The 25,178-nt window shown below is 36.1% G+C and overlaps 1 protein-coding gene across 16 annotated transcripts in view; it reads right to left on the reverse strand.

The window, feature by feature from the left end:
• The window catches only part of ptprsa (protein tyrosine phosphatase receptor type Sa), a 202,554-nt gene that overhangs the window by 171,440 nt on the left and 5,936 nt on the right, over positions 1 to 25,178 (reverse strand). The window contains exon 1 of one of the 16 annotated variants that reach the window (XM_051907920.1): positions 13,924 to 13,942. The exons of 14 other annotated variants lie outside the window; for them this stretch is intronic. The gene's annotated coding sequence lies outside the window, so the exon portion shown is untranslated. Of the gene's footprint in view, positions 1 to 7,666; positions 7,836 to 13,923; positions 13,943 to 25,178 lie in introns of those variants that run through there. One more of the 16 variants, XM_051907921.1, reaches the window with a different exon arrangement.

A 25,178-nucleotide genomic window follows, 5' to 3' on the forward strand; every position in this document is an offset into this window, starting at 1 on the left:
TGTATATTATTAAACCAAACGAAAATTTTAGTTTATTAAACTAAATGAAAATGAGAAATGTTGCCTTAGCAACTAACTGAAATAAGTTGAAGCACTAAAATTGTTAACTGGAAATAAATAAAAATTTAAATTAAAATAATTTAAACCTAAATAGCAATATTCCAAATAAATAAATAAAAATAAAATAATAATAAAAGCATGTAACGAAATTACTAAAAATTAAACTAAAAAAAATCTAAAAATATAAAAGTAAAAGCTAATATTAGCTAATAAAGTAAATGTTACTTGCAATTTCCTTGTAAAGTTAGTACTCCCTTTTTTCTTCAGAGCCCCTAAACGGACATGGCAATGGAAAAATACATATTTCAATACTTTTGCATTCTCTCACAAAAGTTTTTCGTTTCCCCAAGAAACTTTGCCACACAATGTTTGCATTCTCCCCAAGAAACTTTCATGATTTCATGGGGAAGCAAACATTTTGCGAGTGAACGCGAAGTTTCTCAGGGAAACGCAAACATTTTACAAGCAAACTCGAAGTTTATTGAGCAAAACACAAACGAATGCAAAGTTTGAATGCAAAGTTTCTCAGGGAAACAAACATTTTGTGAGCAAACACAAAGTTTCTCAGGGAAATAAGCATTTTACGAGCAAATGCAAAGTTTCTCAGGGAAACGCAAACATTTTACGAGCAAACTCAAAGTTTATTGGGCAAAACACAAACGAATGCAAAGTTTGAATGCAAAGTTTCTCAGGGAAATAAACATTTTACGAGCAAATGCAAAGTTTCTCGGGGAAACTCAAACATTTTGCGAGCAAACGCGAAGTTTCTAGGGGAAGTGCAAACATTTTGCAAGCAAATGCAAAATTTCTCAGTGAAACAAACATTTTGTGAGCGAACACAGTTTCTCAGGGAAGCAAACATTTTTTGAGCGAACGCAAAGTTTCTCGGGGGAATGAAAACATTTTGTGAGTAAACGCAAAGTTTTTCAGGGAAACACAAAAGTTTTGTGAATGAACAATAAGTTTCTCAGTGGAACACAACAGCATTAATATAATTTTTCCTCCCATCTCATATTTTTTTTCCATCACCATGTCCCTTTAGGGGCTCTGTATTTTTCAGTGTAGACAGCAGTTACACAGAAAAACAAAAAGAAGTTTAATTGTACACGAGGCTAACCAGTAGACTGCTTTACAACAATAATTACTAGCTTTGATAAACTGACATGGACTTATTGATAAGTCACTCTCTGGGGAGTGTGCGCTACGTGAGCGAGCTAGCATAAGCCAAAGATTTGGTAAACCGCTTGATCTCGAGAAACCCTGCTGCATGTTATCGACCCTGAATCTCATTACGTTCTTGATGGACAAAGTCAAATGCGAACACAGTGCTTCGCCTCCTTCCTTCCTTCCTTCCTTCCTTCCTTCCGCTACCTTCCCAGAATCCCATTTAAAGATTTGTATCCATCACTGTTTACTCTCAACATGCACTTATACAGCGCGAAGGAAAGTGGAAGGAAAAACCACTTAAAAAGGGAGAGCGAGGTAACAGCGAACATCACCATAACCAGGATGCAATTCATCCAAATTCAATTTCTGGCTGATTTAAAGCAAGTACAGCGAATGTGTAAAACGAGGCTTTTATGGGAATTGATCCTCACTTTCCATGCTGCGTCCAGCCCGGCTCCGGCTTATTTGTATTCCAGTGTAGCGACCAGCATCCCTGCTAAAAGCCTCACTCACCGCCTGTCGTGAGCTGGAATATATGTAGCCGAGTCGAAACACAGACTACAGGATACTGGATTACACGTCACTGTCACTCAATGCCACATCCGCACCACACAATAGTTTTCTGCTAAGAAACAATGTGTGTTCTGGCATTTCTGTTGCTGTATTATGGGTAAGTACATAATTGTAAATATTTTTAGCATAAAAATATTCTTTTTTACATAAGAAAAATTCCAAAACCACAAGCTCACATCTCAGCTGAATCATCTAACTAATAAAAAAATAATCCGACAGTGAATGAAAAATGTTCTGAATAAGAACCAATTTTTGATCTACTGTATAAAAGACTCCATTTGCATGAACCAACACACTGAACTTCATCTACACTGTTAGCGTTACTATAACTTCATTCATCACAACACAATCAGCCTTTTTCTTAAAAAAAAAAAACACAGCCCTGATGCATCAACATTATGCTACATGTCATCAACTAGCTAAAAATCAAATCTGGGTTGCTATAGATGCTAGTAGCTTTAGTATGTGGCATTCACATCTCTCCACTAGCTCATTTTTTGCATCTTCCCCAAGGGAAGAACCACAAACACCAGTGTACAGGGGATCCGCGACTTGGCGCCCAACGCGGGGCCAGAGATTTGCACCGAAGTGTCCTGCTCCTACAGACGACCCCAGGCATGGATAAGAGGATTATACTCCTATTATCTGCCCCAGGAGGGCATTAGCCTAGCATTAGCCTAGCCCCACTACAGTGTTTAAGAGGGCAGGACCTTGCCCTCAGCGACAACACGATAACGGACGGATGCAACCACTGCTGGCAGGCGAGTCAGTACAGGGTCGAAAGCAACACGCACTTCACCCCGTCTCTCCTTGGAAAGTTGACACCCACCCGCCACTAGCATGCTAACTTATTCACCTAACTTCAAGAACCAAAGCAGACACGGAGGAGATGGGTGCCGTCAGCCTGTGAAAGGGATTTTTCAGCACTTATTGATTTCACAGCAAGTTCAATTCACACGGCTGGACCTGAAAGTCATTTTCTGTTAACTCAAAGATCGGTGATGGCGATGTCAGTTATATATATATATATATATATATATGACTAAGAATTTTTCTGAGATTTTTTTTTTTAAATGAAAATTTTTTTCAATAATTTCACTTTAATGGCAATGAAATGGTTATTAGTCAGCCTTATTTTAAAAAATGTCACTGCAAAGAGTCAAATTAAAAACATAAAAATGTTTATTTAAAAGAAAAATGTCAGAAAAATATAGTAAGTAAAAAAAATGAAAATATATTTACACTTATGTACTTCTTACATTTTTAATTATATATATATATATACACACACACACACACTACCAGTCAAAAGTTTGGAAACATTAATTTCAAATAATGGTTTTCCATTTTAATAAACATTAAAATATAATTTATTCCTGTGATGCAATTGAAGCTGAATTGTCAGCATCATTACTCCAGTCTTCAGTGTCACATGATCCTTCAGAAATCATTCTAATATGAAGATTTGATACTCAGTTATTATCAATGTTGGAAACAGTTGTGCTGCTTAATATTATTTTATAACCTGTGATACTTTTTTTCAGGATTCATTGATGAATAAAAAGTTAAAAAATATCAGCATTTATTTAAAATAGAAATATTTTGTAACAATATACACTACATTTCAAAAGTTTGGGGTCAGTCATTTTTTTTCTTTCTTTTTTTTTTTGAAAGAAATTAATACTTTTATTCAGCACGGATGTGTTAAATTGATAAAAAGTGATAGTAAAGATTTACATTTTGAATAAATGCTGTTCTTTTTAACCTTTTATTCATCAATGAATCCTGAAAAAGTATCACAGGTTATAAAATAATATTAAGCAGCACAACTGTTTCCAACATTGATAATAACTGAGTATCAAATCATCATATTAGAATGATTGCTGAAGGATCATGTGACACTGAAGACTGGAGTAATGATGCTGAAAATTCAGCTTTGCATCACAGAAATAAATTATATTAATAAATTATAAATATATTAATAAATATATTAATATATTTAATAAAGTATATTAAAATAGAAAACCATCATTTTTAATTGTAATAATATTTCACAATATTATTGTTTTTTCTGTATTTATTATGAAATAAATGCAGCCTTAATGAGCAGAAGAGACATCATTCAAAAACATTAAAAATAGTAATGTTTACAAATTTTTGACTGGTAGTGTATATATAAAAAGTGATTAAGTAAAAGTATTTTTAATAAATTGCTGTTCTTTATTTTAGACCACAAAATAAACAAACAATTAAATAAATAAATAAATTTTAATATTTTTATTATGTTAAAATATCAAAAATATATATAAATATATTTACAATTGTGTACTTATAACATTTTTATTTAAAAAAGTTTTTAATATTTAAAAATAATAAATGATTAAATATTTACACAACTTTTTATATTAATAAGTATATATATAAACTATATATATATATATATATATATATAAAACTAAAGAATGAAAACATAAATGATATAAAAAATTACATTTTAATTAAAAACATTCTTAATAAATTGCAGTTCTTTATTTCAGATTACAAAATAAATAAATAAACAAACAAATCTTGTTTTAAGTTAAAATAAAAAAATGGTCAAACACAATACATTTTCTTTGCAAAAACACTGCTTAAGATAATAAAACATGTTATTAAAACAGATTATTCACTTGTTTTTCACTTGTTTATACTGAATTTCCCCTTTTGTTTTCATTTAGCCTTCAGTTACCAAGCCTACTACTATAACATACCACTAAACTAGTAAAGAAAAGCAGATTTGATTAGCTAAAACAAGACATCACAACACACACTTTTGATCAGGTGTGAAGGACCTGACAACGGCATCTACTAAAAAAAGACTGTGAGCCTCGAAACTACCAGCTCCGAAATTAAACGCACCATTACAAACTCTGATTTGAAGCAAAAAGCACAAAGACACAAAACTGTCTTTTATGAAGCCATGATGTACCCAGAAATGATGGTACAATATAAGTACAATATTTCTCTCGCTTTTAATTTCCTGACAAGGACAGGAAGCTTTTTAGCACAAATGCAACATAATGAAGAGCAAAGAAGTCACATTAGTGTGAACCCGTCTGTGTTCAGAAGAACAAGGGCCTCGTATCACGCTAGCTTCAGTAGGATGATCACTGAGTGTAACTAAAACCGCTCTGAGGGCCTCATATGGAGATATCAGGCATATGCTATATAATTACTGTCATTTAGCAGAAAGCATGGTGTGGGACATCAGAAGAGGCCATACAGCTCTACAACACAAAAGAGCCCTACGATGCTCTGGACTCGCTGGACGTTCCCTTCTGCACTGCAAAAAATGACCTTCTTCTTCAGTGAAGAAGACATGAGAACATACTGCATGCTAGGAGTGTCACAGATACAGGAACTACGTAAGAAGCCCATTTGCTGCCAATGTTGGCTGCAGTGCTTCATGGGAAATCTTGGCACGTGAAATGAATACCTCCAGATTTCCTACCAAAACATAACCAGTGAGAAAAGGACTTAAACCATGACTAAACCACAATCTGACATTCAGTATGTGAGGGAACAGCGTGTATATGAAAAACAACTACAAAATTCATGAATAAAGTGATTCAGACTGACAGTAATTATTGGAAACGACGCATACTTTCAGATAAAGATCATCTTTAATGCCTCTTGTGTATGTTCAGACGTAAATTTCCCTTCCTCTTCTGATATTTTCTTAATAATAATATGTTTAATTTATATATACGCTTTTTCTTCCCAAACTGTGCGTTTTTTGAGATGTTTGACATCCCAAACCGTTTGCATATCTCTCACACACTCACATGCACACACACATTCGCATTCACATACACACACTCACACACACTCTCGCATACACACACACACACACACACACACACTCACATATACACACACAAACAGTGTAGAGCAGTCAATATTTTCCGGAGCATCTCGTCCCCGGGGACACAGCAGGCAATCTGCTGAGACTAAGGGCCCGTGCAATGAAAGAGCCTGTGATTGCATTCGACCGCGTCTTAAAAAGATGTCATACATCAAACGGCACAACAGATAAAACGCCATCCTGGGCGAGTTAATCAGCCGAGTGCTTGCGCGGACACACAAACATTTGTCTCAATATTACACAGAAGGTCCCTGGCAGCCTCGTTCATTAACATGCACAACTGTAAATAACTTTAGATAACACGATTACAGCAGCCCAAAAAAACAAAAAACAAAAGAAAAAAAAAAAACAAAGAAAAAGAACAAGAGCCGAATGCTACAGACATAAATAAAGTGCCCTTGAATGTTATGTGAACTCGCAAAGTTCACAGCTAGACAAATATATAAACAAAAAAATCTAAAATTGAATAAACAAGATACATTTATTTAGAAGCAAAAGAAGCAAAATTTTCTCAAAATTATTCACAAAATCTATTTTAAAAATAATAAATTAATTAATAAATAGCGCCATTTTAAAAATGTATAGGCAATATTCAATGTATACTGTGTAGTATGCAAGCATTTCATTCTGAACAAAGATAATTCTTACCTTGGCAAAAATCTCTGTAATATGACAACTTCCTGTTGTGTTTGTGTGATAAAACACAGTGGAACGATCATTTTGGACGCTGATATTATCACACATTATTTAACGATAAAAACCTCTTAATTTTGACATTTTATGCACTGTAACACACTCTTGAGTAAGAACTAGCTTTAGCATTTTGGCATCAGGACCTTTTCTTCATTCTCACTGATTGATTAACAGTCACTTTCTGAAACAAGCAAATGAAAACACGCTAAAACAACCAATCTTAGTCAGGCAGCCACCGCTAACGTTTCATTCGCTTCAAAGCCACAGAAAACCAATATAAAAAAATCAATGAAAATACAACTTATTTGAACCCCCACTACGAATACCACAAGGCCCTGTGACACGACTTAATAAGGTCAGAAAATACACTTTATATAGTACAGAATGATTGAATGGCTAGCGGTTTAGCTCAGCGATGCTAATCAACATTTTACCCTTGAGCTGGACACAAGGAACAGTTTACCCGAATTCACTTTGACTTACTTTCTTCTGTCGAACACAAAAAGAGATGTTAAACAGAACATATAGTACAGTTTAAAAGTTTGAGGTTGGTAAGATTTTGTAAAATTTTTGAAAGAAGTCTCACCAAGGCTGCATTTATTTGATCAAAAATACAGCAGAAAAAAAAACTGTGAAATATTATTACAATTTAAAATTTTCTATGTGAATTAATAGTAAAATGTAATTTATTCCTGTGATCAAAGCTGAATTTTCAGCATCATTACTCCAGTCTTCAGTGTCACATGATCCTTCGGAAATCATTGTAATATGATGATTTGCTGCTCAAGAAACATTTCTGATTATTATCAATGTTGAAAACATATTTTTGAGGAAACCGTGATGCATTTTATTTTTCAGGATTCTTTGATGAATAGCAAGTTCAAAATAACAGCATTCATTTGAAATAAAATCTTTTACTATCACTTTTGATCAGTTTGATGCGTCCTTGCTGAATAAAAGCGACAAACTTGTATCTATTCCTCACTCAGAGCTATCACATGACTTCAGTCCTGTGGACTACTTCCATTAAGGTTTTTTTGGAGCTTTTTTGCGGTTTTGGAGCTCAACCGTTTACTTTCATTTTAGCGAAAAGAGTAGCTTGAACATTCTTCGAAACATCTCATTTTGTGCTCTACAGGAGAAATAAAGTCATACGGGTTTTCAGGGTGCCTGTTGCTAAAATAAGTGTATTTTGGATAAAAAAACCATATGATAAATGACTACTACTAACTAAAATTGGAGCAGACAGCAAAAATGCAATTCATTTACCTCAGTTTGGGTGTTTGAACGTCTTTTGTCAACATAATACTGTGGTCCATCTCTGTTGACATCTTTAAAAATGGCTTTTGACAGCGCAGCCTCTGACACTCCAACAAACCCTTGACAAAAACCATCCATCTTGTGTTTTTCTCCAAGGAAACACATCAGCCCTGGGCTACGCAATCGAAGTGAATTCCAGAGGCTCTGGTGACATGGAGGAATGTTTATCAGCTCACAAGAGCATGATGGGAGGCAGCGGTGAATTACATTCTGGTCAATATGGAGACACAATAGCCGCGCTCAAGGCTCATGACCTCTCGTCCGCCCCACGCTCGGTTAATGAGACCGTGGCCTTTTGTGGGTGTCGAAATACACCATCCCTCTTCATTCGTCCTTCGCCTCTATTTTAAGCATCTAACCATCTTCATGTGGTTTTTCTGAGCAGCTTTTTGCTTATTTTTATCAGGTATTCCTTAGAAGGGTTCTGCCTATGTAGACAGTAGACAGCAATTCAGCCCACTAGGTTTTGAAACAGAGTTCTTTTAAAAAAAAACAGGGACGGAGAGTAAAGTAGAGGCCAAGATGCCCAAAGGCTCATCTTAAGAAATGTTCTCCTGTATGAACAGGGCAGATAATGCTGTCTCTGAATTATTAATTAGCAGACAACAAGGAGTCAGAGTCAGTGGGAATTATCTGAAGAAAGGTCAATTCAGGGTCTTCTCTCACCAGAAGCAAAACACCCGTTCTCTCTCTTTCTCCTCCTTGCTGCCAGAGCAAACTACAGCCGTTGGGATGCTGGTCACCAGGGTGAAGAATATCCCTCCTTCATGAATAGCAAATTTTAAAATGTTTAGAGACAGACAGTCCCAAAAGCCACTGGATTTGCAGTGGAATACGTAATTACTTGTCTTACAGAGCAAACCGCAACCATTCAAACTACTCAACCTTTTCTTGGAACAGCTGAATTCGGTGCATTACAAAGATGTGGAACTAATGCAGTGTTGGGGAAGTGAAACAAGCTTGCCATGTTGGAGCTATTCATAACGTAGGGTGCAATTAAGCTGCTCTTTTTAAAAAAAACAAAAAAACAAAAAAAACATAGCTATCTATTTTCTATTAGAATGAATGATATTTAAGTGGGAAACCACCTGATAAGGAGAAATAGGTCAGCTAACATAAAGTAGCTAACTATTTGCTATTAGAAAGAATGCTATTTAAAAGAAAAACAACCTAAAAAGGGAAGTAGTTAGCTAAACTACGAGCTAACATTAAGCAGGTAATAGGGTGACCATATGTGCCATTTTCCCAGGACGCGTCCTATCCAGGATTTCTAAATTGCCTAAAATGGCTTGAGCCCTTGCCTCTTTAATCGTGAAAGTGGTCATATCGATGTGCCCCCGGAACGTGATTTAGGAACGTGATTTCTACACGGAGGTCTGTGCAAGCCAATGTTCTTATTGACAGTCTTCATGCAATGCATTAAAATGTTGTCGTATTTGCAATGCTTTGACCGTTCTCTGTAGATCCAGCCTTCTCGCAAGCCACGATTGGTCCATTATGTATAATGCACGCTATTGGTCAAATTATTTTTCAGTCATTACCTTCTGCAAATATGAAAACGAAACCAAAACTGGGACATTTTATGCAACTTAGAAATCCTGGACAGGACGCGTCCTGGGAAAATGGCACATATGGTCACCCTAGGTAACTATATGCTATTAGAAAGAATGCTATTTAAGAGGAAACAACCTGAAATGGGAAGTTAGCTAAACTATAAGCTAACATTAAGCAGTTAACTACTTTATATGCTATTAGAAAGAATGTTATTTAAGAGAGAAACAACCTGAAAATGGAAGTAGTTAGCTAAACTACTAGCTAACATTAAACAGATAACTATAAGCTATTAGAAAGAATGTTATTTAAGAGAGAAACAACCTGAAAAGGGAAGTAGTTAGCTAAACTACGAGCTAACATTAAGCAGCTAACTATATGCTATTAGAAAGAATGTTATTTAAGAGAGAAACAACCTGAAAAGGGAAGTAGTTAGCTAAACTACTAGCTAACATTAAACAGATAACTATATGCTATTAGAAAGAATGTTATTTAAGAGAGAAACAACCTGAAAAGGGAAGTAGTTAGCTAAACTACGAGCTAACATTAAACAGCTAACTATAAGCTATTAGAAAGAAAGCTATTTAAGAGGAAACAACCTGAAAAGGGAAGTAGTTAGCTAAACTACGAGCTAACATTAAACAGCTAACTATATGCTATTAGAAAGAATGCTATTTAAGAGTGAAACAACCTGAAAAGGGAAGTAGTTAGCTAAACTACTAGCTAACATTAAGCAGCTAACTATAAGCTATTAGAAAGAATGTTATTTAAGAGAGAAACAACCTGAAAAGGGAAGTAGTTAGCTAAACTACTAGCTAACATTAAACAGCTAACTATAAGCTATTAGAAAGAAAGCTATTTAAGAGTGAAACAACCTGAAAAGGGAAGTAGTTAGCTAAACTACTAGCTAACATTAAGCAGCTAACTATAAGCTATTAGAAAGAATGTTATTTAAGAGAGAAACAACCTGAAAAGGGAAGTAGTTAGCTAAACTACTAGCTAACATTAAGCAGCTAACTATAAGCTATTAGAAAGAAAGCTATTTAAGAGAGAAACAACCTGAAAAGGGAAGTAGTTAGCTAAACTACTAGCTAACATTAAACAGATAACTATATGCTATTAGAAAGAATGTTATTTAAGAGAGAAACAACCTGAAAAGGCAAGTAGTTAGCTAAACTACTAGCTAACATTAAACAGATAACTATATGCTATTAGAAAGAATGTTATTTAAGAGAGAAACAACCTGAAAAGGGAAGTAGTTAGCTAAACTACTAGCTAACATTAAACAGCTAACTATAAGCTATTAGAAAGAAAGCTATTTAAGAGTGAAACAACCTGAAAAGGGAAGTAGTTAGCTAAACTACCAGCTAACAATAAACAGCTAACTATAAGCTATTAGAAAGAAAGCTATTTATGAGAGAAACAATCGGTGCGTCCCAAATTGCGTACTGTCTGAATAGGTATTACATTTGAATTTGAACTTATTTTGCGACCATTAAAAAGTGCGTTCTATATAGTATGAATGTGTGTAGTATGAATGTAATCCGCCATGTTGTCATTATCACGTGACCTACCAGCGTCAGTTACGTCGCTTCACCTCCATTCATAAATCCTCTCCCGTGGCCTCATGGGATAGTAGAGTGTCCATCAAATGCACACTTCAGGATCTCACCGGAAGTAGTAGGTAGTAGGTCACTTTTCACCTACTGAATATACAATGAATTCGGACATACTACTCTGGAAGTATTCGATTTCAGACGCAGCAAATCTGAAAAGGGAAGCTAACATTACGAGCTAACATTAAGCAGATAAATATGCTATTAGAAAGAATGTTATTGACAACCTATATGTTATGTGAATGAGGAAACAACCTAAAAAAAGGTGAAATAGATAAACCACAATCTAAAAAAATAAAACCAGCGAAATATATGCTATTAGGAAAAAGAAAAAGAAAAAAAACATTTTAGAGAGAAACGATCTGAAAGTAGTCAACTGAACAAACTAACAAAAGGCAGCTAAATATATGCTATTAAAATGCAAATTAAAGGAGAAACAACCTGAAAAAGTGATAGTATAGTTAGCTAAACCACAAGCTAACAAAAAAAAGCTAAATATGCTATTAGAAAAATGCTAATAAAGGAGTAAACAACCTGAAAAGGGGTGTAGTTAGAAAAAACACAAGTTTACAAAAAAGCAGCTAACTCTCTGCTATTAGAAAGAATGCTAATTAAGGGGAAAACAACCTGAAAAAGTGATATTGTTGTGTAAACCACAGGCTAACAAAAAACAGCTAACTATATGCTATTAGAAAAATGTTAATTAAGGAGGAAATTGAGAAAAGGGGGGGAAATAATGCTCACAACCGCTATCTGTTAGCTAACACGAGGCAGGCCAATGAATAGTTTTGTGGAAGATAGCTAGACTACAAGCTAACAAAAAGTGAGCTAATGTTTAAAAAAAAAAGAATCATATCTAAAATTTTACAAAATATTTATGTTACAAAACTCACAATTCACTAAATAATCAAATACATAAATAGCAGTATTAAAATAAATATTCGTTTTCCTACAAAAGTGATTCTGTAACAGAAGTAGCAGAGACTTTTTAACACTTAGCTGCATCATTGTTTTGATTTAGCTAGTCCTGCTAACCAACACTGTAAACAAAGACTGAAAACATATTTATGGATTTTCAACATGATCAGGGAGCAACCATATCCCACAGGCTAAGTGCTAGGCACCTTGTCATAGCAACTCCTTTATCTTTATCAAATCATCTTTCTCGCTCTCATGATGAAGTGCTGAGATCAGGTGAGGCTGGGCAGAATGTTCCGGCCCCTCACATCCAACATAACACTACACATCCATCAAAAACGCAACAGAAAGGGGAAAATAATGCTCCCAACCCCTTTCCATTAGCTGAGGCTGTAGTTTGTCAAGCTACAAGCTACTTATCATCAAGCTAGCCAAAGGTTGTCAGCTACAAGCTACTAACAAAAACCTGCAAGCTACATTTAAAATAATCTTAAAGATATTCGTATTTTAAATATGATTTCAAAAATCAAATAAACAGGTATATAAAATCAAATTTGGGCAAAACAATTTGGGCATTTTGTTGCTTGTTAGTGGCAAAACTACATGGTTTTGAAAACACTTGAGCTACTGATGCTACTGAAAAATAGCCACGTTACTAATTTTAGTTAGCCAGTCCTATATAATTCCAGTGAAGGGGGCTTAGATACACAAACTACCAAGGGGTCAAGGTTGGATTGGTTAGCATGGTCTAGTTGGCCCTTGCTGGTAGTAACTAACTGCTAATACTCCATCTGATTCCATTTCCTACAAGCAAATAATACTTCATCATATTATAGTAGATGTATTACCAGTGACAGACCTTAAAAGTCAACTTTTGAATAGTCAAATTGATTACTTCTGGGGTGTTCTGCATCAGTCGAGCAACCATTGAGTGAACGGGAACGCAAACAGAGAGCTTTCTCCAGGTATTATAGCCCTACCTGTGAAGATCACACTCATATATACCCTGAAGACGTCCAGAAGATGTACTGCTCCACACTACACAGAAAGAGAAGAATGAGCTTTTTCTCATGGGCACAGACTGTCAATAGCCGAGTCTCTCTCTCTCTCTCTCTCTCTCTCTCTCGAGTGCCAGGAGGGCTGCTATCCATCAAACCCTCAATTCCTACAACACAGCAAAAGAGAGAAAATGCAACATGATGTATGACCCTCTCTCTGATCACTTCTTAAACACCAAACCTCACCCAGCCGAAGCAGTTTTGTTTTGTAGTTTATCAGTGCAGCAAATGTGCCCGTGTTGTACGCCAAAAAAATCTGGATCAAGACTCCAATAGACTCAAACGCCTCAGTGGTTTTGTCAGTCAAATCCATACAGTTCACAACTGGAGGTCAACAACAGCAAACACAACGTCAATTGGCAGAACTAACAGAGCTAGACGGAGTTACCAATAGCTCTTATTTCAAACACAATGCATCAAGTTGACACTTCAGACTCCCTGTACATTTCAAGAGGCTTGTTATTTTTTCACGATGACTGATTGTGTTGTTTGAGCTTGTTAATTAGACGATGACCCACGGTGTAATTACTTCACGCCGTTTTTACTTGGGGAATAGATACGACTGAACTATCCCTGAGCTTGTGCTCCAGCTGTGTTGCTGTGAAATCCGCTGATGAGGAACTTCAACATATGGATGTGTCCCAAAGTGTACCGTGTGATCTTTCATTAATGCCCACACTTGTTTGTAGCCATAATCAGGGCAATTCGATACTTTTCAGAACACCAGTGCTTAATTCATTGAGTTGTTGCAAAGGAACAAGCACTATCCCTGTCCAGATCAAAGTGAGGATCTGTTTTTCTTCAGGAAGCAGGAATCGTTTTCTTTCACCTTCACACTAATGCACATCCACGGCCACAAATCAATGGGGCTTGAATTATGAATCCCCTCGAGGCATTATTGCGTTCGGACACAGCGAAGAGGAAAGTGCAATCGGCCTTTAAGACCGCAGGAAGCACACTGACCACAGCGTGGTCTGACAAGAGGAAGGTGAGGAAGATTTACTGTGCCGTACTATTGCATGCATCTCTTGGAGAAGGTTCGGGGGTTTCTTTGAGGACTTACTTGGGGTTTGGTGGGTGTCTAGAGACTCTACCGTTGAGTCCAATCCATCACTCTGACTGATGGATGGCGCCATTGTGTGCACCTGAAACCTGTCACAACAAGGGTAACAATGTCACCGCCTGCATATTTCACAGCAGTATTAAAACACCAGTGACCTTGGACTAAAAATGAGGGAGAGAGTTGTAACCTGAAACATGTGTGTGCACTCTGGAGCCAGTCATGTGACTTTTAAAATGTTCCCTACTGATACCATAAGGTTGAGACATCTATATTGACTATTTTCTGTCATCCTTTACCTTTTGCAAAAAAGGGTTTACACCCCTGCTGAAATAACATGTCTTAAGCTGGCCTAAGCTGGTTTTCTGGTCTTAGGCAGTTTAAGTTGGTCTAGATGGTCTCCCAACCTGATCATCCCAAAACCCTTCTAAAACTTGCAAATCAGACCTTGTTGAAAGACCAGCAAACCAGTGTAGGCTGTTCTAGATGGTCTCCTACCTATGTTAGATGGTCAGCCAACAGGTCTCCCAACCTGATCACCCCAAAATCTTTCTAAAACTAGCAGATTAGTCCAGGCTGAAAGACCAGCAAACCAATTTAGGCTTGTCTAGGTGGTCTCCCAGCCTTGTTAGCTGGTTTGTCAGCTGGTCTCCCAACCTGATAGTCCCAAAACCCTTCTCTTGCAAATCAGACCTTGCTGAAAGATCAGTAATCCAGTTTAGGCTGGTTTAGATGGTCTCCCTGCCTTGTTAGCTGGTTTGTCAGCTGGTCTCCCAACCTGATAGTCCCAAAACCCTTCTAAAACTAACATATCAGACCAGGCTGAAAGACCAGCAAACCGATTTAGGCTGGTCTAGATGGTCTCCCAGCCTTGCTAGCTGATTGGCCAGCAGGTCTCCCAAACTGAGTGCCTCAAAATCCCTCTAAAACCAGCAAATCAGTCCAGGCTAAAAGAACAGCAAACCACTTTAGGCTGGTCTGGATGGTCTCCTAGCTTTGTTAGCTGGTTTGTCAGCTGGTCTCCCAATCTGATCGCCCCCTGGCATATCAGGATGCGCAAACCAGTTTAGGCATTTTTTTTATATAGCAGGGATATTAAATAATCATCAATTTTTTTTTTTTTTTTTCACATTCTTAAATCATTTTACCACTTTTACATGCAAACAGCCACATGGATATATAGCTACTATAGTAAAATGACTATTGTGAATCTCTTCCTGTTGCTATATTTCTATTGTCAAATATTACCATTCCGCCTTAACATGCATTAGAGATGGACAAAAACAAGCTTTGACAGCAGGGGAAGATGTTTGTCTTCTATCTTATTCCTGTCCATTTAACAATATCTGTAGAATATGATTATGCCACAGATATAATTGAATATATTCGGCTCACTTGCAGGCAAATGGAGCCATCTGCCATTCTTTCTGATCAGTGTGGCTAAAACATTCCAGCCCAGAATCGATACGAGCGTCATACAGCAGCAATCAGAAAAGCACTTTGTCCTGTACTTGTGCTTGTGCCCCATGAATGGAATTATTGATCTACACCAAAGTGCATCGACACAGTGACCAACCGAACTCTCTACTAACTGCAGCATATGCATACAGCACACGAACGGTCAACCGAAGGACAGACACAAGCAAGATTGTTTCTACTATACAGCAAAGAAATTAAATGGCGAGCAAATTGAAACCTACATCTCCTGCTTAGATGGTTCCCCTGAGTAAAAGACCACCAGTAATCTCATCTAGAGTTTCAAAGGAGATCTCAGCTATACCACAACACAAAAGTCTGCAGTCAAAAGGAGAAACATCTGAGACTATGATTGGCTGTGACCATCATGCAACATTTTCGCTTTCAGTGTGACAGACAAATTACTTGTTGCTTCGTAGCTGGTTAGACCAGAGCTACAAAAGAGCAATATAATGTTCCTCCAGGTGGTTGGAGTGACCTTGAGGGAATCTTCTAGAAGCCGCAGATCAGGTTGAAGACACTAAAAGCAGCTAAAGCCCGCTGGAGTGGGTTTGATCTACAGCCGGCCATTTGATCGGGGGGAGGCACTTCCAAGCGTGAGAGCTCAGAATGGATTGCCTCCCGGCTTTTATAAACAACCATAAATTAGGACAAATTTGTCAAACGAGAAGAGACACAGTGAGTATGGAGTCAAGGCTTGGAGCAGCACAAATAAAAGCGTATCACAACATCTCATCCATTACGCTGTCAGACGAGCGCTGCGGGCATCGTCTCATGACAATATGCAGATATATGGCTCACGATAACAGGCCTGCTGATTTACTGTGACCACAGAGATGTTTACGACCACCTGCTTTACACAAACAAACCGGAGGGAAACAATGCAAACTTTTGCATAATACAACATATCCATCATGACACATTTGAGGAATATGTACGACTTGACAGAAACGCAAAATACACCATGATTGGCGGCACGCCATTGAGATGTTTAGTAGCTCATTATAATAATGATGGGAAAAAAACTGGATTTTGTTCTTTTCTGAAGGAACCTGCGCATACAAATGACGACATCGCAATGCTAGGGTGGTTACTAATGTGTTTTCAGCATGTTGTTATGTGTTTGGTTGCTAGGTGGTTTCTAAGGTGTTCTAGGAGTTGCTATGCACCTGCATTTCTAAAGTGTTCTAAGAGTGGCTATGTAGTTGCTAGGGTATTGCTAGGTTGTTTCTAAGGTTTTATAAAAGTCGATATGCAGTTGCTAAAGCGTTCTAAAAGTGGCAATGTGGTTGCTAAGGTGTTGCTGTGTGGTTGTTTAAGTGTTCTGAATTGCTATGCACTTAGTAAAGTGTTCTAAGAGAGGCTATGCAGTTGCTAGGGTGTTGCTAAGGTGTTCTAAGAGTTGCTATGTGGTTGCATAAGTGTTCTAAGAGTTGCTGTACAGTTGCTAGCGTGTTGCTAGGTGGTTTCTAAGGTGATTTAAGATTCGCTATGCACTCGCTAAAGTGTTCTAAGAGTGGCTATGCAGTTACTAGGGTGTTTCTAAGGCGTTTTAAGAGTTGCTATGTGGTTGCTTAAGTGTTCTAAGAGTTGCTATGTGGTTGATAGCGTGTTGCTAGGTGGTTTCTAAGGTGATCTAAGATTCGCTATGCGCTTGCTAAAGTGTTCTGAGAGTGGCTATGTAGTTGCTAGGGTATTGCTAGGTTGTTTCTAAGGTGTTATAAAAGTCGATATGCACTTGCTAAAGGGTTCTAAAAGTGGCTATGTGGTTGCTAAGGTGTTGCTGTGTGGTTGCTTAAGTGTTCTGAGTTGCTATGCACTTAGTAAAGTGTTCTAAGAGAGGCTATGCAGTTGCTAGGGTGTTCTAAGAGTTGCTATGTGGTTGCATAAGTGTTCTAAGAGTTGCTGTGTGGTTGCTAAGGTGTTGCTAGGTGGTTTCTAAGGTGTTCTAAGAGTCAATAGTTTCTAAGGAGTCACTACGTGCTTGCTGAAAGTGTTCTAAGATTGGCTATGTGGTTGCTAGGGTGTTGGTAAGGTGTTCTAAGAGTTGCTATGCAGTGGTAGGCGGTTGCTAATGTGTTCTAAGAGTTCCTATGCAGTTGCTAGGTGGTTGATTAAGTGTTCTAAGAATTGCTATGCAGTTACTAAGTGGCTGCTAAGGTGTTTTAAAAAGTGATGTGCGATTTGTTGTTGGTTGCTAAAGAGTTGTAAGAGTTGTTATGTAGTTGCTAGGGTGTTGCTAAGTGTTGCTAAGGTGTTTTAAGAGGTGCTATGCAGTTTCTAGGGTGTTGCTAGGTGTTCTGAGCTATGCTATGCAGTTGCTAGGTGGTTGCTAATGTGTTCTAAGAGTTGTTATGTAGTTACTAGCATGTTGCTAGGTGGGGCTAAGGTGTTATAAGAGGTGCTATGCAGTTTCTAGGGTGTTGCTAGGTGTTCTGGGCATTGCTATGCAGTTGCTAGGTGGGTACTAGGCAGTTGCTAATGTGTTCTAAGAGTTGCGATGCAGTTAGTAGGGTGTCAAAAGGCTTCTTCAATTGCGTCTTGTAAGTTACATGAGCATACCTGCACTGTAGCCACAAAACTGCTTTGCATATTTCTCTGCATACTTGCATAATACAGTGGAGCCTCATGAATATTCAGCAGGGTTTCTGATGTTGGTAATTGCTCTCCAGAACTGCGGATAAAAACAATGATAGCGGGGAGCATGAATGAGATCTGGCTTATAGAGGAACACGCAGCAGGAGACCACCGGCGCCGAGAACAGAGAAACCGGGACGATTCATAATCAGAGACTGTCAAACAAACAGTTCAGACTGAAATTACTGCATCCATACACCTGCATTTATCTATTGCATTGCATGATTAAGATTTCGTGTCGACGAGGCTTTTGAAGCCGAGGAATCGCTCGAGCGCTTTCCGATTCACTGCACCATCCAATTTCCCCGGGTTTTGATTGGGACTCGTTAAAACGGAAGGTTCCAGAACGTTTCAGATCTTCAGCGAGAGAGATGACAAGCCAGTGAGCCCTGAAAGAGAATAAAACTCCAGAGAGAACTGCAAATAGATGCAAGGGGAAGAAGAGAGGAAGTCATAAGAAGAAACGATACGCCACAGAAAACTGGAGGTGCAAATTTCACATCTGCCCTCTGAAGCTGCAGCACAAAACAGACAGAATTCACGCGGTAATTAAAAGTCTGCGGCCGTGACGTCTATCACTCAACCAGCAGGAGAATCATCCTAAAATGCCTCAGTCGGGCAAAGTCATAAAACAATATCAGACCTCAAATAGAAGAGAAATATTGACAAAATATTCAGTATGTCGTACTTTTGGGTAACTTGGTGTAGATGTATAGATCTATAGCTTTGTAATATATGGGTTGAGTACAATACGACACTGACAGTCTAGTTTTTTACCGAATTAAAATAGGGCACCAACTCTCACTACATATTAATACAAGCTTAAAAAATAAAACAAAACAAAAATAGTAAAACAATAAAATAAATACAAATAAATACAAATAAAAATATAAATATGTAAATAAAGGAATAAATAAATACATAAATAAATAAATAAATAAATAATAAATAAATAAAAATACAAATAAATATAAATAAAATAAATTAATGGATATATAAAACAAATAAATAAAAATGAACAAAATAACAATAAATAATAAATAAATACAAAAATAGAAATATATAAATAAAAAAAAAGTGAACAAATAAAATTATATGTAAATAAAACAAATAAATAAAAAACTAAAAACTAATACATAAATACAAATATAAATATGTAAATAAAATAAATAAACAAATGAATAAAAACAACAATAGATACTAAATAAATACAAACATAAAAAAAACAAATAAATACAAGTAAAATACAAATATGCATATAAATAAAATAAATAAATGAATAAAAATAAATTAAATAAAAACTAACAAATTATTACAAGTAAAATATAAATTATGTAAATCAATCAAATAAATAAATTAATAAAAAAATAATAAATAAATACAAGTAAAAATATAAATACGTAAATAAATCAAATGAATAAATAAAACAAATAAATAAAACTAATAAATAAATACAAACGTAAATAATTAAATAAATAAGCAATCAATCTCCGAGTTCTTCACTAGGAACTCAGGTTCATCAAAATACCAGCTAAGTCATCTATAAGATGGTGGTTTGTAGCTAACTATTAATTAAACCAGGCTAAAGTTTGGTAGACTATGAGCTGTTCGAACGCTCCAGACGTCCTCTGGTTCATAAAATCACAGTGTCGCCTCAGCACATGAATTAAACAGTAGCTCTCTCCTCTGGAGTGGAGCTCGCGAGTAATAAACCACCCCGTCTCTGTCACTTCCTCTCTTCCTGCCGGAGCAGTGCCACCCAACGCATTACCTTAAAAAGGATCTTATCGTCTGAACATCCCGAGTCCTGAGACAACTCAGCACAAAGCTAACGATCCACTAAACAAAACACACAGACACGAAACACTCCTCATGCAGAATGCTTTTTAGGCCACTGTAATCCATAAAATCTCATTCATTAATGGGATCATATCACAGAAAACCGGATTTTGCATTTGCGATGATGTCACAACTCATTAACATATAACCGCATTTGTATTTCATATATTATCAATGCCTATAGAGTGCAACAGTGCTATTTCAGCAGCACTGGTTCCAGAAGTATTTTTTCCATTCATAGGGATTTTTTAAAAAGTCTTGGTTAAAGCGTTATAAGCCATGAACCAAACTAACTAGCTACGAGGAGAATCACAACGTTAAAAACTTTGATTTGAAGCAAAATAGCTTTTGAAAATGGGACCAAATGACAAAGGTACAAGCAGTGTTGTGGTAACGCATTACAAGTAACTTGAGTTACGTAATCAGATTACTTTTTTGAATATAACAAGCAATGCATTACTTTTAAATTTACAAAAAATATCAGAGTTACTTTTTCAAACGAGTAACGCAAGTTTTCCCATTTATTGTTTTTCCAAAAAAACAAACATGCAAGCCCGGCCCAGGTCAGAAAAAGTAACGCAAAAGTAACGTAACGCATTACTTTCCATAAGAAGTAATGCAATTAACGAGTAACGCAATATTGTAACGCATTACTTTTAAAAGTAACTTTTCCCAACACTGGGTACAAGACTGTACTTAATGGCTTTTATAAACAATATATTTCATTTTATTGCAAAATATGCATTTATATTCAAATATTAAGTATTTTGAGAGTGTAGGGTGACCAACTTGATTACGTCATTCGCAGTGGGTGGAGCTAACAAGCTATTTTGTCACATTTAGATAGATTGGTGGAATTTTCTATACAGCATCATGGGTAATGTAGTTTTTCACCAGGAATTCTTCTATTAAACACGATTATTTTAAGAATAAATGTAAATAATGCAGGCTGATGGTTTTAACGGATGAAAATACCTTCGATTACCAACCTCGTCGCTCACAGTAAGGCTGTCTTTAAACGGTTTTACTCCCAGAATGTGACTGCTGAACTCTATTCTGTTTTCAGCAACTTGACCCGCACTGGTGAAAGTTAGCCAATCATATTTAAAGGTACAGCAGTGTCTTTCTAAAAGTTTTGTCCATGTGAAACTGGATATTCAACATGGAAAAAGACTTGATTTTATCCATCAGAAAATGTGTTTTAGGATGTTTTCTGATGGATAAAATCCCATTTTGTAAACACGAGGCCTGAGAAAGAGCGAGTGTCCTGTTGACTCTCTCCGGCCGGACCAAAACATATCCTCATCTCGACCAGCCGACACTGGCCGGCTCCCAAATCTCTGTCTGCTGCGCACCTGGGAAACACAACACAACCTGATACAGAGCAAGCAGCCAAATTCCTCACATTCCTCCCTAAATACTCCTCGAATATGGGGAAAAACACACAGTATCTGTTTAAGTGTTCCCATGTGTAAGTAAAATTAGCACTATTAAACTGTGCTGATAAACTGACTCAATTAAAGAACGTTGTGCTGCTTAAAATGCAAATGAGCTGGCAGTTTACCTTGACACTTCACAAAAAGCACTTGTTATTTTTCGGTGTTTTTGCTTTGGTTGAATGGAATCAGCTCTGCCACTGTGTCCAATGCTGATTTTGTATCCGAAACTGGAGGAAAGACAGTCAATGAAATCACGTAACGATCAATCCTGAGAGTGTAATGAGAAGACACATCACCTACAGGGCTAACGCTAGCCCATTAGAACCTACAGGGGAAAAAAACGCTGTTACCGTTAATAGAGCAGGAACCTAACGGAGCACAGAAACGCACATGACAATTAGCAGAAACAGAAAGCCGATGAAAATGTGGAAACCAAAAGAAACCCTTTAGGACGCAAGAAACGAAACTGCTAACGTCATTTGGGTGCTGCTAGTGATCAAGGGTGAATCTGGCAAAAACACACATGTCCAGGTCATATTTCATCACAAAAAAACAAAACAAAACATAAAAAACAGTTTCAATACCCTAATATAATATATATATATATATATATATATATACACAAAATAAAAAACTATATTAAAAATATATATTAAACAAATAATATATAAAAAAAACATTTTGTATTTTTTTCATATTATTCCTCAGAAATGAAAATAATAAATAATAAGAATAATTAAAATATAAAGATAAAACATTATTCTGCATTTCAATGACCATTTGGGGGAGAAATTGACATTGAAATGAAAATAAAGTTTTTAAGATTTTATGTATGGATGTATTTATTTATTATGTATGTATTTATTTATTTAAAAAAAAAACAAATATCAAAAATAATGAATAAAAAATAAAATAAAAAATTAAAATACATTATTCTGCATTTCAAAAATTGGGGGGAAGAAACTGACATTGGAAAAAAACTATTAAATACAATTAAATAATTAAAATAGAAAATGAAGCCAATTTTATTTATTTATTTATTTTAAATATATAAATATACACACAAAAATAAAAAAATCAAATATTAAACAATATTAAATATTACAATTTTTCATATGCATCATAATAAATAATATATGCATCATTTATAAATGAATGAATAAACAAATAAATATATAAAAAAAAATCAAATAAAACAAATAATATTAATAAAAATAATATTAGTATTTTTTCATTTTATGCAGAATAATAAATAAGAAGAATAATACAAATATAACGATAAAACATTATGCTTTTTATTGACAATTTCAGAGCAAAATTGACATTGAAAAAAACTATTAAATAGTAAAACAAATGAACAAACGAAAACAGAAAATAAAGCCAATTTTTATGTATTTACTATATATATATATATATATATATATATATATATATATATAGATAGATATATAGATATTTTTGTGAAGTATGATCTGGACATGTTTTTATGTGTTTCATCTTCTTACCCTTTTAATTTAGTAAGTCTGTCAGAGCCTGAGCAGTGTGTGTTCAATATGTAATGATAAAACTGCTAAATGTCTCTGTGAATACAGATGTGTCCAGATCTTAGACTAAGCAGATAAGGCCATAATGTGTGTATATCCGAAGACTAGACAGGGGATTGTGAGGTGCGAAACGGCTGGGATATGATACGAGGTGAAAGGGATTATGGGAAGATGACAGTGAAGCGGGCGGCCCGTGTTACGAATCTCCCTGATCAATAACGGCTGATGTCCGTCACGACGGCTTCATCCCACCTGTCATCCGCTTTACACCTTCACTGCTCTCATTTTGTCTCTCGACACAAACGTGCTTTCCATAAACTCTCAGGAAATGTTTTCTTCTCTTTTCGAGTGACAGGAGCTGCTTGACCTTCAGGAATGATGAGGAGGTCAAAGGTCAAATATGAGTCATTTCACTTTTTATTCATATAACATTATTGTAATGACTGAAAATAGTTTTAAAAATGGTTAAAGAAAATTGTTATTTAAATACTACTAAATTTACATATATGTTACCACATAATATTATAAATTACCACATTAAAAATATTTTAATATATAAATATATAATGTATAATATATAAAAATATAAATATTTAATATATTCAGAAGTAAATATATGAATAAATATATAATTTTACTGATAAATATAAAAATAATTTAATACTAATGTGTTTATTTGTAGTTAATTTAAATATTTATATATGTTTAAAACTAGCAAGGTTACTTTTATGCCAGATAATACTTTATCTGTTAGTTCCCAAAAACAAAAGCTTGGGATTTGTGCCTCTAATGCTTTAAAAGAGTGAGACGCCTAAGCCTTCATCATTCTCCCATCACATAACCCCGGTCACGGATCCCATATGGCAATCTCATGCATCCTGATCGGATTATCCTAGAACAGACCAATAAAGATGTAAAGAGTAGATGAAACTGTTGGAATCTCATTCGCACCGGCAGAAGAGCCTCTGCCTGCCTTCATTCAATTATACATGAGCGCAGATGAATCATTCATGGGTATTATGTCAGCAGACGAAAACTGCAGACGACAAGCACGCGGTGGACGGAAGAGAACAAACGAACGTTGTCTTCCTCTGTTTGTCCAGATGCATTAACCTCAGGAGACCTCGTCGGGAGAATGATCTCAGCGGGGTGGGAAGACGGATGAAATGTTGAGGTGACCTTCGAGCTTTACGAGCCGCGCGCCGCGACCTCCCCCTCCGGCGGCGTCTTCTAAGTGCTCTGTGTGAACACGGGGTGGTGGGAGGCACCGTATCATCCATCCATCCGTCTCCTACTGACCCAGTCTCCAACTGACCTTTACCATGAGTCACACACACATTAAACGAGGCGCTGTGATGTCATCGCACTGTTTTAACACGGCGCTCTCTGAAGGTTGTCAAACAAATGCTAAATGTTTGTCAGTTACTCTACAGACAAAAAAAATGCTTGCCTTTCATTGAAATGCAGCTTTTTCTGCCTCTAAAACGAATTTTTGATGACATTATCAAGTACTCATATTTTTTAAACTCCGCCCCTCAAACCACCTGCCATATATTTGCATAGATCCGCCTCTAAAACGAATTTCCTTTACTGATGACATCATCAAGTACTCATATTTTTTTAAACTCCGCCCCCCAATCCACCTGCCATATATTTGCATAGATCCGCCTCTAAAACGAATTTCCTTAACTGATGACATCATCAAGTACTCATATTTTTTAAACTCCGCCCCCCAATCCACCTGCCATATATTTGCATAGATCCGCCTCTAAAACGAATTTCCTTTACTGATGACATCATCAAGTACTCATATTTTTTTAAACTCCGCCCCCCAATCCACCTGCCATATATTTGCATAGATCCGCCTCTAAAACGAATTTCCTTAACTGATGACATCATCAAGTACTCATATTTTTTAAACTCCGCCCCCCAATCCACCTGCCATATATTTGCATAGATCCGCCTCTAAAACGAATTTTCTTAACTGATGACATCATCAAGTCCTTGTATTTTCTCCACATATTTTACTTACACTTTTCGCCATCCTATTAACAACAGATAGTAAAAATCTAGGCCCAATCCAAGTTTTTTTTTCTCATTGAACATCCTGTTTCACAGAAACACATCACTTTACAAAGTAAAATGGGTTGCGAACATCATGCAAGTAATCTGAATTCACAAATTATCCATACTTTACAGTATGCAAAATAAATTTTAGTGCCTTAATCATTGCATGTTTTAAAATACTACTATTTGCCATTGCTTATAATTGTTTATACACGATTTCTGAGTTAAAAGTAAATTCTACTGTTTACTTCCTCAA

Source organism: Ctenopharyngodon idella, chromosome 10, assembly GCF_019924925.1.
Source record: "Ctenopharyngodon idella isolate HZGC_01 chromosome 10, HZGC01, whole genome shotgun sequence".
NCBI lineage: Eukaryota > Metazoa > Chordata > Actinopteri > Cypriniformes > Xenocyprididae > Ctenopharyngodon > Ctenopharyngodon idella.